Source organism: Sceloporus occidentalis, unplaced genomic scaffold (assembly GCF_023333645.1).
Source record: "Sceloporus occidentalis isolate IW3139 unplaced genomic scaffold, rSceOcc1.0.p SCAF_18, whole genome shotgun sequence".
In the NCBI taxonomy this organism is placed as follows: Eukaryota; Metazoa; Chordata; class Lepidosauria; order Squamata; family Phrynosomatidae; genus Sceloporus; species Sceloporus occidentalis.
In genome coordinates, this window is record NW_028316998.1 from 12992262 (window position 1) to 13008112 (window position 15851).

Consider the following 15851-nt stretch of genomic DNA (forward strand, 5'->3'; position numbering starts at 1 on the left):
ATGTAGTGTGTTGGCTGCTACTATTTTATTCTGCCCTGTACTCTTCCATAAACCTTCTGGATTTAATTGTCCGTGTTGTCCCAGGAATAACACAACACAATAATTCTTGTATAAACTTGAATGTAACATATCAAGACCAGTTAGGGCAGATGTCGGGTAGAAGGGGTAGAAGGGTTATGTATATCACAGGTCTGTGATGTTTCTCAGTTAAATGGATTGCAATTAAATTATCCAAACTTTGTCATTAATTATAGGCTTGACTAAAGACTAAAGACTCAAGTTACAGGCAGCATTTAACTGCTTAGTCGATGAGCTGAGATGCTTGGTCTGAGGCCTTGGTGTAGACAGCAGTTGATTATGTTTTTGGAGGAGACCCCCTAACAACAAGACTCATTCAGGTTACTCTTTTGAGATCAAACTATTATATTTGACTTTATTTCCATTCGTATCAAACATGTTTATGTTTGTGAGTAAATACAATGTACAACTTTACAAGCTCATTTTACCTACAATGGGGACACATCAAGTGTTAGGACTGTTAGTAAAGCACATCGCTTTACTAACGTCTCTCCCCTGTGTCAGTCTCTTCACTGGCTGCCTGTGCGCTTCAGGATTCATTTCAAAATCCTCACTCTTACTTTCAAAGCCCTTCACAGCCGTTCCCCTCCCTACATCTCCTCTCTCATCTCTAAATACACTCCTAACCGGTCTCTCCGCTCATCCAATGATCTCCTTCTATCCTCTCCTCTGATTTCTAGCTCTCATGCCCGCTTACAAGATTTCTCCAGGGCTGCCCCTATCCTCTGGAATGCCCTCCCCGGTCTATCCGTCTTTCCCCCTGCCTTCATTCCTTCAAAAAATACCTCAAGACCCACTTCTTTAAGGATGCTTACAACATAGCACACTGACGCCCTCCCATATTCCTTTAGCTCACCCTTCCTACTCCCTCCCCTGCAATACTTTTACTAGTGTGGCTGGTCTCTCCCCAACAGTGGCACTTTTACCTTTTACCTTTTGTGTAATACAACCCAACTCCCTCTAGACTGTAAGCTCGTTTGAGCAGGGCCCTCCTCACCTGTTGTCTCTGTTAATTTATGTTACATACTACTTGTTGTGTCCTGTCTACCCATTGTACAGCGCTACGGAATTTGATGGCGCTATATAAAACAATAAATAATAATAATGTTAAGGAGAACTTTAAGATCTTAATAAAAACAGTTTTATCCACTGAGCACCTAGTACTGGTGTATCTCTGTTTTCAAGAATACCAAATTAGAGGTTTTAGTCAAGTGTATTATACTTATTAGTGTTCCTACTGTATACTATAATTATTAGAAATGTCATAAATAACCAAGGTAACATAAAATAAGAAAAATACATAAAAAAAGATATTTGAGAGATAAAAACCCAAACATTACATCTGAAGATTTACAATGAAACATAAATTCAAATATTTTCTAACAAATTAAATTTTTAAACTCTCCCACAAAACTATGTAGGGTATATGACAATTTAGTGTTATTAAACTAGTATCTTAAAACTTACCAATTACATATTCCACCCAAAACTGATCCCTTTCTGGATTGTAAGGGCGATTAAAATCAATCTGTATATTGAATGGCTGCCCACGTCGAATAATGAGCTTGCTGTTGAAGTACTTATCAGTGCGATGCTCTCTCTTATTTCTTTCGTTTGGCATTTTGAACAGATGGACATTCTGAACTTCCAGGTAATCTGTAACATTCAAGCATAATAATAAGTGCTATATATAGCACTGTGTATATATACACAGAAATAAAGGTCCTGGTTTTACCTTTCATGTTGAAACCCCTTGGAAGGACACCAAAAGTCTCCATGGTGGGAACCTCATCTTCATCTGCATTTGAGACATTTGGTGGGACAGCTCTTCGTCCAGTATGACTAGGAGCTGAAGGGTTTTTCTTCTCAGCCTTAGTAGGTTTTGGTCCTGACATCTAGAAAAAAACAACCTTATATTAAAACATATTATTTATTATAAATAGCAATGTTTTTAGAATATAGAGTACATTGGGAAACATACAAAAGTGTAGGAGGCTGTTTTCTTCAGTCTCACTAACACTTGCTTACCTCAGCTTACGACTAACTAACAACCTTAGTAAAACACAGTGTATTACTTTATAACTGCTTATGCCAGAGATTCACATAAAGCAATTTACATCAAGGAAAGTATTTCAGACACGGCGGACAAAGAATAGCTATAAATCTTCATCTTCCCATATTTCCTGTACTAAGCTTGGGTAGAATTTTAAAAGGTTAATGAGTCATTAAAAGAAACTGCTGAGTATTTTGTGGAATGTTAATGAAATCCACACAAACAAACAAAAAACATTAAGAAATATTTGGATGCTCCGAAATCATGAAGAAGCAAATGGGGGAATCAGTGATCGATCATTCAACTCATCTGGATCAATGTAATTAAGGGATATCTTTTAGAGCTAGACAAGTGGATGTATGTCTTTTTGGTGTTACTATATAACTGTGTTGAGTAGTCAGCATTTGTGTTAGAAAAAAAGTTTCTATTCTAATAAAACTCTTGCAAAAAAACAGAATGTTGCAGAATCTTGTAATACCTTTTTTATTGGACTAACAGTATTTAAAATAATAGACGAGCTTTCGGGAGTCCTCCCTTTATCAAGTCAAAAGCATTTCTGACCAAGCAAGTGAAAAACACAGTTTAAAACTGACCAGTACATGTTCTGATACAGGGTTAAAACAGGGGTTAAAACAACACGGTACAGAATTTGCAGACAAAAAACTAAGAGGGTCGTAAATAGTAAATAGTGGCATATACTGCACAGATAAGGCTAGAGGGGGAGCAGGGGTGAGCGTGTAGGAGAGAGAGAAGAAGAGAAAGAAAAAAAAAAAGAAAACAAAAAAAACCCCAAAAAATAGGAAGTTTTGATAGTGTGCTAAGAAGCTCAAATCCACATTAAGTCCTCTGTTTTTACAATCATAAAAATGTATCATTTTGGCTTCAAATGTCTTTCTTTCTTGGGTGTTTTTGAAATTACCTCTCAGTGTTTTGATTTTAAGGTACAAACTACAATAAAACTCTTTAAATTTTACATTATGTTGAGTCCCATTAATGTCGTGACCCTTTGGCTTCAAAACATCTCATCATGTTGTTGTTTCAAACAACATGGAGAACTAACCACAGTTCTTCTGTGGATTTAGGATGCCTCAGTTGCTTCACTCTTTTTAAGTAATCCCAGATGATGACTTGATGTTGAGATCAGGGCTCTGTGGTGGCCATATCATCACTTCCAGGACTCATTCTTCTTTAAACTGATGTCTTAAAGACTTTGACTGTATGTTTTGGGTCATTGTGATGCTGCAAAATAAAGTTGGGGCCAATCGGATTCCTCCCTGCATAATGGATAAGTATCTACCTGTACTTTTCAGTATTGAGGAGATCATTAATTATGACCAAATCCTTAACTCCATTTGCAGAAATGCAGCCCCAAACTTGCAAGGACCCACCATCATACTTCACTGTTGCCTGCAAACACTTTGCCTTCTGCTACAGCCAAATATTTAAAATTTTGACTCATGAGTCCATAGTTTATTCGTTTGGCCTTGTTTCCATGTCGGAGGTTTGGTCTTTTGGGCTGAAAGTCTCCCATGAAAATCACTTCTGACCAGACTTCTCAGGACAGTAGATGGGTGTACCAAGGTCCAACATTGCCAATGCTGAGCTGATGACACTGCTGGACATCTTTTGTTTGCGAAGAGAATTATGCTCCTCTGCAGCACTAAGTTTCCTTGGCCGACCACTGTGCCTAAGGTCCTCCACATTTCTTTGTGCTTCTTCTTAAAAAGAGCTTGGACAGAACATCTGGAACTCCCTGTCTGCCTTGAAATCTCTGCATGGGAGAGATCTTGCTGATGACTTTAGACATTACACTTTGGTAACTCACTTCCCCTTGTTAGTGAGTTTTAAGTTAGTGAGTTTGGCTGTTCCTCACCCAGTTTTTTTTCTCCTACAGAGCTGTTTCTGTCTGATCATTAGCGCTTGTTAGGTATAATTGTTATAGCATACACCTAACTATATGCCTACAAAATTCCTGACTTTGTCCAAGTGAATCTAAAAAAATGATGTTGTTTTGAAGGCAAAGGGTAGTCACACCAAATTTATTTGATTTAGACTTTTCTTCCATTTACTCACTTTGTATTTTGTTCAATTACAAAAATAAGCTATTAACATGTTTATTTTTCAAAGCCTTCTTACGTAACATGAGTACTACATTATCAAACTTGACAATATAATAAACAGCCACCAAACAGGACGTAATTAAAACTATAAGCTTTAGTAATACGTAGTAACGGAATCATACATGTATCTGTACTATATAAATATAATTAAGAACACTATCCATGTTTACATTTTTATAACATTCACAAAAATCTGAAGCTGGAGAAAAAGCCTATCATGCATAGGAGTCACTTGCATCGGATGGGCATTGAATATATGACAAGGCACTCATACCACAAATTACATTGCATCGATATTATATTAAAAAAGGCATACTTGTATTTAATAGATAGAATACCACAGGTAATAAAATATACATATAACAAAATAAATATGAGAGTAACCAGTGTTATCCATAAACAGTTATGGGTTGGATAGAGTTTAGTTGAATATTTTAAAAACTTCATGTCTATAATTAAATAATTAATTTTCTGATGTCTACAATTTTAACAGATTATTGTAAAATACTGTAGAGGGGGGGTTATTAAAAATGTTATTGCAAAATGTGATTTTTTTATAGCAAATTAACAATATGAAAGTAGTAGTTTTGTTGTTTGGGAACCTTGTCTTCCCTTGAAAACTTTGCATCCTAGCTTTTCTAATCGCTCCTTTTCATTCTAAAAGCATCACAGTTAGATAATGCTTCAAAGCTTTACTGGTCCATTTATGCCCATGGCAATCATTTTTATATAGTACTTATAATTCAAACAAATAAGGCATTTCATAGTTGTTAGCTAATAATAATTACATCATTATTACAATTATTTTTATAAATTATTTACAATATTGATGAGGCCAGCAGAAATAACAACTGCAATCAGTGACACACAAAAAGAATTATACATAGTTAGAAGAATATAACTCAACTAAACACAATAAATTAAAGGTTGTAGGTGTCTGGAACTGCTTTCCACCAGAAGAAGCAAAGGATAACAGAATGCTAAGGATACTATGCAGAAGAACAAATAGTTATTACATGAAAGTAATATTCAATGGGCAGATTAGACAATGGGCAGATTGGTTCTTAGGTGCTATCCCAATCTGGAATTGTGTGTTTCAACACAACGTCAGGCTGTATTAAATCTAATTATGATCATGCAAAAGTTTTGGGGGGAAAACAAAGTGATGTCTGTAAGTTTCCAATCAATTATTTAGATCTGGACTAAGTTTCAGTAAAAAGAACATATTTTGTATAACCTGGTATTTAAGCAATTATTAGAATACAATTGGTTATATTATAAAGAAAAGCAAATTAAAAATTAGAGATTTAAATTACTGCTTATCTGGAAACAAAACTACTTATAGGTTATCATACCTTGCTGCTTAAGAATATTTGGAGTCGTCTCGTAATTCCCTTCTGAACTAACACTCTGGTGTGAAATGTTCTGTTTTAGAGAACTTTCCCAACCTCTTTATACATTTCATTGGTGTACCTTTTCCCCACCCACGCCAGCTGGGTAATCATTAACAGCCTGTACCCCTGCTTTCAAAATACTTTTCTATGAATAATGTGGTCCTTGATTGTAAAGAGGAAACAGATGACATGTGGTAAGCAAAGGGCTGGACACATTCTGTTGCTGGTAAAAACAAAAATAAAAAAATACATTGGTATGCAAAAAACTTAGTTAAGAGTATGACAAAAAAAATAAAAAAAATTACCCTGCATATGCATATAACATTTTTGCTTGGGAAGTAGGAAGATGCTATAAACAGTGTTAAACGAGTCATAAAAGACTCAACCAGAATGTCAGTTAATTTATTTTTCCTGCTATTATCACACTGACCTTCTTCCTAAGCCCTGGACAGGACACCCAAAACCAATCATGCAATTCCAGAGAAGTGGAACTTAGGATGGCTGCTCGATTGGCATTTGTATAAAATAGATGTCTGATGCATGTATATATATATATATACTGTTTAGTTGAATCCGCAAACACCAATAGTTTTTTTTATAAATGTAACATATATGTTTTAAAAAACAACAACTGAAATTTGGACATACTTTGTGCATAATTTCAACTGCATCTGTAACAATTAATGATTTCTTAAACAAATAAAATTTTATTTTTGGAAAAAAGACAGGCCTGCATTTCTTGCTTGTCTGGTAAAATGGTCTTAATAGGAATATTGAGGAATCCTGCTTTTTTTGTTAAAATTCCAACGTATTCCAACAGGCTAAGCCATTGTTAATGCTACTTTATTTACACAGAGTAAATGACAGAGCAGTGGCATTTTCACAAATGACATGAGCAATCACGAATTCTTCTGCAAGACAATTTAACACATGGCTTCTACTTCTTTTACAATAATACCTAACTGTCAGCAACGCTCAGAATGTATGTGCAGTTATATGCCCGACCTAAGGCAGCGCCTCCAGCTGCCCCCACCTTGGTTGGAGTCTGCACCGCATTAAAAGGCTTTCGGAGAGCTAGGATATGGTGTATCCCAGTCTTCTGTGTCTTCAAGGTGCATGGCACCTCCCAATGCAGTCTGTAGTGGCTTTGCTGAGCTGGCACATCCTCTATAGTGTACACTGGCCGCCCCCTGGATTTGTCACTGGTTATATGGTCATCTGATTTGTACTTTAGGTTGTACTATCTTTTAACACAAAGAGGATTGCCAAAATATGCATGTGAATTATGAAGGGATATGTATTAAACATATTTGACAACAGATAACAACCATTTGGCCCATCTAGCCGTTTCTTTTCTAATGTAGAGACTCAAACCTTGCTCAGTCATAAGTCTTGTCTTAGATTCAGAATAGCTTAATGCCTATCCAATACATTAAATCCCCCCACTGTATTAACCTCTAATACTTCCGATGCGAGGCTGTTCCATTTATCTGCCATCCTCTTGGTAAAGTAAGCTACCTAAGATTACATGTAAAGCTCTGACCCTCCAGGTTTAGACTATGACCTCTTGTTCTAACATTTCTGAACTCGTTCCAATACGTCAGCATTAATGACATGTTGAATGACATACTAATGGTATTAAAACAAACGCTATGTGGACCTACATATGCTAGAAAGAGGTTTGGGATTTTTAGAGAAAGGTTAATTAAATGTAATATTTAATAGAGATGCACCTTTCTGTTTCATTTCTTAGTTATATCTACATTTTTCTAAGGCAATTTGTCAATTCAACTTTAATATAATGTGTTTCAGGAATTAACATCCATTATTCCATCTTTTTTTCAGTGATGGTCTTTGTATAAGCTCAGGAATGAGTGGTAAATGCAAGAGGGATGTGGTAAATGCAAGGGATGTGGCAGGGTAAATTCTTCCAATCTGTAGAAAACATATTTGTTCGTGGGCATGTTCACGGAGATAAAGGGTGGAAGACAGAATTGGAAACATACTCACCATTCAAGCATTTACTGTTTTGTGGAATAATAATATTTTTAATGAATTATCATTACATCAATATTTTTATATGTGAGCTTAATTCATGCAATAATCACAAGAGGGTATGGATGCATTTTCAGCAGAGTGATTCCCTCGATTGAGATCTTTGTCTATGGTTAATATTTGTCGACATAGTTGAGACCCTTCTATGTTTCAAGATAAATTATATTTCAAAAACTTGTTTTTCCAATAATGACATTTATCATAGTCAATGGCATTCTAAAATCCCCAACAGCCACTTTATTTTATTGATACTGCATAAACAGTTAAATTCAATGTCATAAAAACCATTAAAGTTACATTATACTTCTGTATAAAGTGTATACTTATGATTATATTTTCTTTGTTATGTATACATTTCTTTTTTAAGCCACTAAATATAATATAGATTTCCTTCTCCTTTTCCTTTAAGTTGTTGCAATTGTATAAAAAATGCAAAGAATAAAAGAGGTATGAGAAGAAAAAAAAAGTATATGATTTTAAGTATATGATCAGATTAGAAAAACATGACTGTAAACAAGGATTTCTTGAAACAGACAAAATAGGCATTTGAAACATAGGCTTTGGGTGATACATAAATTATTGCCATAAAAATAATTTGCCCAGCATCAGGGGTCTACTGAGGATTTAGGATGTGTGCCTAAGTCTGTCTGACCCTGTTTGTAATATTTTTTTGGCCTGGTATTTTAGTTTAGTATGAATTAGGGCAACTTTCCTGTTTTTGTATTTTTATGTGTAATGTTATTCATGTTATGTATTATATTTTATTGGCACAATCAAATAATCTTTTGCTTACAAAGCAGTGGAGCACGTCCAATACCAAAGCCACTTTATCCAGTGGGCAATATCGACTTTGCTCCATGGCCACCATTAACAGAGACTTCTAGTTTTATGTCTACTAATTGTTAGTTTTGCAGAAGTTGATTGGCAAGTAAACCTTCTTCTTTAGTGAATCATTAAGGGTAGTTCTAAATTGTTTTTATATAACTTATAATAAGGCTGATGACTGCAGCTATTATATAATAATCATTTTCTCGTTTTCAGTTTTCCGTAGAGACTGCAACATATGAAATTAATTCAGTCATAGAAAAATGTGCGTCAGCATCAGAGTAACTTGCATAAATGAGAGGTCATTTTCTCCACTGCTAGTTGATTAGCTGGTGATTTTTTTGGAGTACAAAGTGGAGACTGTACTGAGGAGCTTAGCAGCAGTTGTTCCTATCAGCAGAGCTGCTTTCTTGTGTATTGAACTCCTATTCATATGCCTAAAGGCATGATAGCACAGTGTTCAGCGGGAGCATATTCTTAACCCTTTAAACGACACAGGAGTGGATAAAGTAAATGAAAATGTATGTTTTTGTAATTTTAGGACAACATTTGATTTTCACACAAACTCTTTCTAACACCATAAACGTGCACACTCACAAAAACACTATAACACCATACGCTAACATCCACACATACTCTAACACCATACAGTAACTCATACGCCTGCTCTGTAGCACTATACTTTAACACCCAGACCCACTCATAACATAATATGCTGACACCAACACACACATTCAACCACAATACTATCATATCCACACACTAACATCCACAAAAAAAACATCATATGGTAATGCACACACCATTCTCTAACACCGTATGTTACACACATACTCGCTCTAACACATCATCCCACACACAAGCTCCCACTTACCTATCTTCAAAGCAGCTAACAAAACCACGCTACTAGATTAGTAATATGGGGTTCATGTAATGTCATGTAATATGGCCCTGTTAATCACCTTGTTACAGGAATGCATATTGCTGCCGTACTGAAAAATATCCACTTCATTTTAAAGCACAAAAAAATATTTCTCCTTTAGAGTCAAACTTAAAATCTGTAACCTGATGAACACTTCTGTGTACTTCTGGGACATGATATTGTTCTCTCCTTCTGTTTTGTATTGGATACACATAGGGATATGTTTATTCTTTGCAAAGTGCTCTTTAACATGCATATGGGCACAGCAACTGTGTTTAATGTAACACTCTACTTTGAATGAATTGCTATTATTGTACATGAAATATAAACTAGCAACTACTGTTCAATTGCATTTAGGTGTTAAGCAAACATGACTCACCTTACAAGTTCCCTCCAGTAGCCTTTTTTGGCATTTGCCATGGTTATCAAAAAATGAATTAAAAGGAGCTAGGAGGGTTAGGGATCTGGGCAGTACCTAGGTAATGCTGTTCCCCAATTAGTGGCACCTTCTCATCCAGAGGAGCTGTACACTTTGGGCCACTTTCCTAGGGGTCTATGCAGGACTCCGTAGCATTATTTTTCACACAGCTTAATGTGGCCGCCCCTGAGCCAAAGGTGGCAATTGAGACAAATAAATGTAATGTATCATTATCAGCTTTTAGATTAAGCAAGTGAAGGGTGCCAATGAAGTTGCCATCCAGTGAAAGTGTTAGGTTTTCTACCCCTGGTCTAAAATAAGATGAGATGGCATTCTCTATTCTGTACTCTTTGTAGAGAAACAAGTAAAAACAGCAGAAGTAACTTTCCATTGTTTTGTGTAACCAGAAATTTGCATATATACCTTTTATCCTGTGAAGATTTCACTTAGCATAATTTCTTGGATGAAGTCCAATAAGATGCACTGCACTGCATCAGGAATTTGCACAATATTAGCAATGTCCTCCTTCATGAACAGTAGTAATATATTTAACCGGGAGAGATAGACTACTCAATGAAAAATTTGCAAATATAATTTTCGGCAAACATCTGACAGCGTGTAATGCTGGCTGAGAAAGATTAGTTTTGAATGTTTCTGCGAAATAAAATATGGAGTATACAAATTGGAGGAACAGTTGTTTTCTAGGCTAGATATTATAACATTTTGAACCTTAAGGAATTATATATTTATGTAAACTGCAAATTCATTCTCTTTATAATTTTATTGCTACAATATGTCCAGTGCCCTTTAAAGAAACCCCTGAGATTAGGGAGGGGGGGTTACATTCACTATATTTCTGTGACAATCAAACATTTATTTTCTCATTGAGTTAACTGTAAGGCCAACCCTGAAAAGCTTCTCATGCAATAAGGTCTGATGGCCATTCATGTTGTATTGCTAAAAAAACAACTCACAACTAGTGGTTGGCAAGCCAAATGACACACACTGACCTGAAGCAAAGACAGAGTCGGCCAGCTTGTGTGAAAAGGCATTTGTCTCCGGACTCATTTTCTCATATTGCTCCATTTTTTTGGCACTTATTAAGACTATTAACTCTTCAACAAAAACACTAGTATTAGATAAAGATGGGTCTGAGTGAAGAAAGCCTACTTTCCTTCTAATTGTAATACTTTTTAATACATCCTTTTCAATGAAATGTATGAAACATTCAGTACCCTTGTGTGAACAATTAATCTTCCCTATGAACTCAAAGTATGGTCATGCCACATTTATTAGCAATAATGGCAATTAAACACTTCCTGTAGTTATTGATCACTGTGCCACTGAGTAATTTTGGCATACTCATGTAAAAGTGATTTAAATCAGTGGCACTTGTGGATATTTGAGCACAAACTGCTCATTTAAGGTGCTCCAAAAACATCTCAAAATGCTTTTGCCCAATGACTTTACCGTATATTCTCCTATAGAATTGTTTTTCTCAGTGATGCAGTAAAGCATTCCCAGACCATGGCACTGCCCCAAGATGATTGACTATTGGCATGGCATTAATCTGGAATGAAGTATTTGCTTATATGGAAACCTGACTATCACACCTACAGATTGTTGCACACCCTATTCCAAAACCATGGCTATTAATAAGGAGTTATCCCCCCCTTTGCAGCTATAACAGCCTCCACTCTATTAGAAAGAATGTGTGACGTTGGACAAGAAGGCCTGGCTCACAATTGACATTCCATTTCATGCCAAATGTGTTCATTGGGGTAAAGTTAGGACATGCCTATGAGCTTGATTTTATACACCTGTTATCAATGGGTGTGGCTCAAACACCTAAACTCAATAATTAGGAGGGATGTCTACATACATTTAGTCTTCCTTTTTAACCAATCAGGATGTCTTTGGTCATTCTCTACTGGTTCTTTGCTCTTACTGGGTCTCTGTGTCATCATATAACATCCTTATATTCCCCTTTTTCCTACCTATGGCAATCAAAGAGGCAGTATATCTGTGTTTCTGGATATGGTGCTTTGGTTGGTTCCAATTTTGGATTTGCCAAGAAATTTCTCCGAATCCCTAGGATAAATGATTGTTATTTTCCCTGACAACCTCCCTTCCTCTTCCTTCTACCCTACAAGCATATGTTGAACGATAAGATAATATTACATGTTTTTATTTTAAGATATAAGAGGGGGCTGTTGGAAGAGTTTTGTTTTAGCTTCTTCAAATAATATGTGCCATCAAACTACCCAGAGCAAATACTGCTTCATCTGTATTGGAATCAGGGGTTATTTCCAAAAATTATAATTTGGATTTTTCAAAATACTACACCCCATTTTCTAAGCAACATGTTGGCATTGCTTAGTATCACTGGCACCCAAATTACCCTACACAATGCTGAATATTGCCTTTAAAATAGTTAGACAGTATGCTGCTCTTCAGCTATTGCTTGACCACAACCCAAACTAGCAATTGGTGTTAGCTGCAGTAGCGTACCTAGCGGGGGGCGGGGGGGCGGTCCGCACCGGGTGCCGCTCATCAGGGGGGTGCCAACTTGCCGGCACCTGGCACCCCTCCAGAGACGGACAGTAATGTCCGCCGCTGGAGGAGCAGCGGCTTGAATCCATCTTAAAATCACTCAAGGGAGCCGGAGGTCTGTTAAAGACCTCCGATACCGCTCCCTCGCGAACCACGCGGCAACTGCTGCTGTGCGCCGGGGTTTGTTGTCAGATCCCGGCACACGACACTGAAGCCGCGCCCACCGCCGTCCGTGCCCTCTGAACCGGAAGAAGACAGAAGAAGACAGAAGAAGAGGAGCGAAGAGGAAGAAAAGGAGCTTAATGCTGTAAGAAGAAAAGAGGAAAGGTAGGAAATCATTCAGTGAGAGTGACAGTGAGAGTGGATTGGTATGTGTGGAATCTGTGGCTTGGTATGTGTGGAATCTGTGGATTGGTATGTTTGGATTGGTATGTGTGGAATCTGTGGATTGGTATGTGTGGAATCTGTGGATTGGTATGTGTGGATTGGTATGTGTGGAATCTGTGGATTGGTATGTGTGGATTGGTATGCGTGGAATCTGTGGATTGGTAAGTGTGGATTGGTAAATGTGGAATCTGTGGATTGGTATGTGTGGAATCTGTGGATTGGTATGTGTGGAATCTGTGGATTGGTATGTGTGGATTGGTATGTGTGGAATCTGTGGATTGGTAAATGTGGATTGGTAAATGTGGATTGGTAAATGTGTGAGAGTGATGGGTGTTATGCTGTACCATTCCCAGTGTCTTTTTCATTATATAATTATGCTCTAAAGTACATCATAACTCCCATCACTCTATACTGTTCCATACAGTGGCAGAGCTGGGAGACAGAGGCCTTGCACCCCCACCGCAGGACTCCTGAAAGGTAAGTGAACTTCAAAGGGGGGAGAGGGTAGATAGGGAGAAGGGAGTGAGACGGGGGGATAGGGGGTAGATAGGGAGAAGGGAGTGAGAAGGGGTAGATAGGGCAGAAGGGGGTGAGAATGGGTAGATAGGGAGAAAGGAGGGTAGCAAGAATATTGAAATAAAGAGTCAGAATGAGAGAGCGAAAATGAATGGATTAATGTGTGGATGAATTGTTTGAATGAGTGAGAGAATTAATGAATTTGTGAGAATGCATCAATGAATATGTGTAAATAATTTGTGTGAAAGAATAAATGATTGTGTGAATGAATTGTGTGAATGAAAGTGAATTAGTGAGTGACTGTAAAAGTGTTTGTGTTAATCATAGGTGTATATTTGTCAAAAAGGCAAAGATGGTATAAGCAGGGTGTTTATGGGACAAAGATGGCACAGGTAGCGTGTTCATGGGACAAAGATGGCGTATGGGAACAATGCTGACTCATGCTGGGCTGTTTGGGGGCAAAGATGGCACATCCTATGTGTGTGTAATTTGGGTGCTGGTCAGGTTCTATGTGGGCAATGTGGACGCTGTTTTTTTGGAGGGTTATTAAAGAAAGCACTATTATGTTCAGTAAATGTTATTTAAACGTATTTATTTTACTTATAAGTTATTAATTTATTTTTTCAGATTTCTTGTTGTTTACAGTTTACAAATTGGTGCAATAAATATTCTTAACATAATTTTGTAGATGTCTTTACATTTGGTGTTGGGGGGGGGTGCCACTTACAGGATCCGCCCCGGGTGCCAAATACTCTAGGTACGCCCCTGGTTAGCTGAACAACGTCTGCAGAACCATGAAGCGCCTATCTCTTATCTAATGTCTGTGGTTTGCTGTATTTTACAATTATTCTGTTAAAAATCTCTAAGCAATCTAAGCATGACTGTTATTGGCCCAAATCTCTAAAACATCAAAGCTCTCCTGTAAAGAGCGTTCTAATTATTAATCCTAGTATTCTTCTGTGCAGTGACAAATAGAAATTCTAAAATGCTATAAAGGACCATTTTGTAGCTTTCATAGAGGCATCCAGTGTGCAGGTTTTAATAATTAATGTTGCATTCTTTTTGAACTCTAGTACACACAATAAATTTGGCACAAATACGTTAATATGCTCAGCAAAGCTTTTGGATCTATCCTTTAGACATTATCACTGCATTGTGCTGTTTGAAAGTCTGAGGGCAAGGGGTCTTGTGTCATCACTCTCTCAGGCTATATATATATATATATGTATATATATATATATATATATATTTACAAGTATATAGATACACAAAGATACACAGTTACATAAACTTATTCACACATCACGTTGTACAACATAACATCGCATCTCTGCAGTTTAAATTTATTCTGAAATTAAAAACAGAGCCTGCTTGTACCTGTATAAGAGAATAAATGGTCTCTGGATAACAGGCATTTTTCAGGAAGTCATTGTGCTATTTGTTAAAGCCTAAGGGCATATTTTATTCATCATATAATACAGAATCCATCTACTGTAAATTCTCACTGGATCCGTTCACTATTGTTGTATTTCCTAACCAGATGCAAAACACAAATTCTACTGAAGAAGTAGAAAAAAATATACACATATATTATAATAGATTTTATGCACCAGTAGTTTTTTATTTATTTACATCAACCTTACTCTCCCCTACAGTTTGGATATATTAACATTTCAGAATTTCGAGGCATGAATGATGCCATGTGAGGCATACAGATGGCTAAACTTTCCAATAGTGTAAATTATAGGGTAATTTATTGCCATAATATTTTCCTCTTATCTGTGCCACTCAATAAACAGTATAACAGCGCTGGGTTTTTTTCACACACTTTTTGCTACTAGTTTAAAAAAGATTTAATTGTATCTCAGTATCACTGAGCTATTATCTTACTGTAATGGAGTATATTATAGAATGGCTGAGGTGTAGAAACATATATTTCACTGCAAATAGGAACTGATCATCCTAAATTATCTGCCCGTTATATCTTGCTGTAAAAACTCCAAGCCTTCTTTGCCTCTTGGGTTTTGCCTGATATTCACGAAAGCTTTATCCCTGGCATGCTTTAATAGCTTTGCTGTATTAACCTTGGTAGGCATTTGACTAAGTAAAGGAAAATGACTAATTATCTACTTACAAGAACTTTCTTGAATGTGATAAGAAACAAACATGTTATGGGAGTTAAAAAATAACACATAAATGTCTATATAAAACTGCACTAATATACAGGTGATTGGTTGATGGATACAGTCACTTTCCGCATTAAACAATGAAAGCCCTATTAAGGTCCTACATTATCATAAAACCCTATTTTGGGACACATATTAGGCGTTATTGGTTCTCATATTCGTGCAATATGTATTTGCAAGTTTTTTGCAGAGTAGACACTAGCTCCTATATAGCAAACTTTAGTCTCAGTTCATAACGAATTTTAATTTAATTTGCTACTTTATCATCTTGCATATTTTAGTGTGAAATGTCAACTGAAAAGAAAAGTATTCCAATTATATTACTGCATTCTTTCCTTTATGGT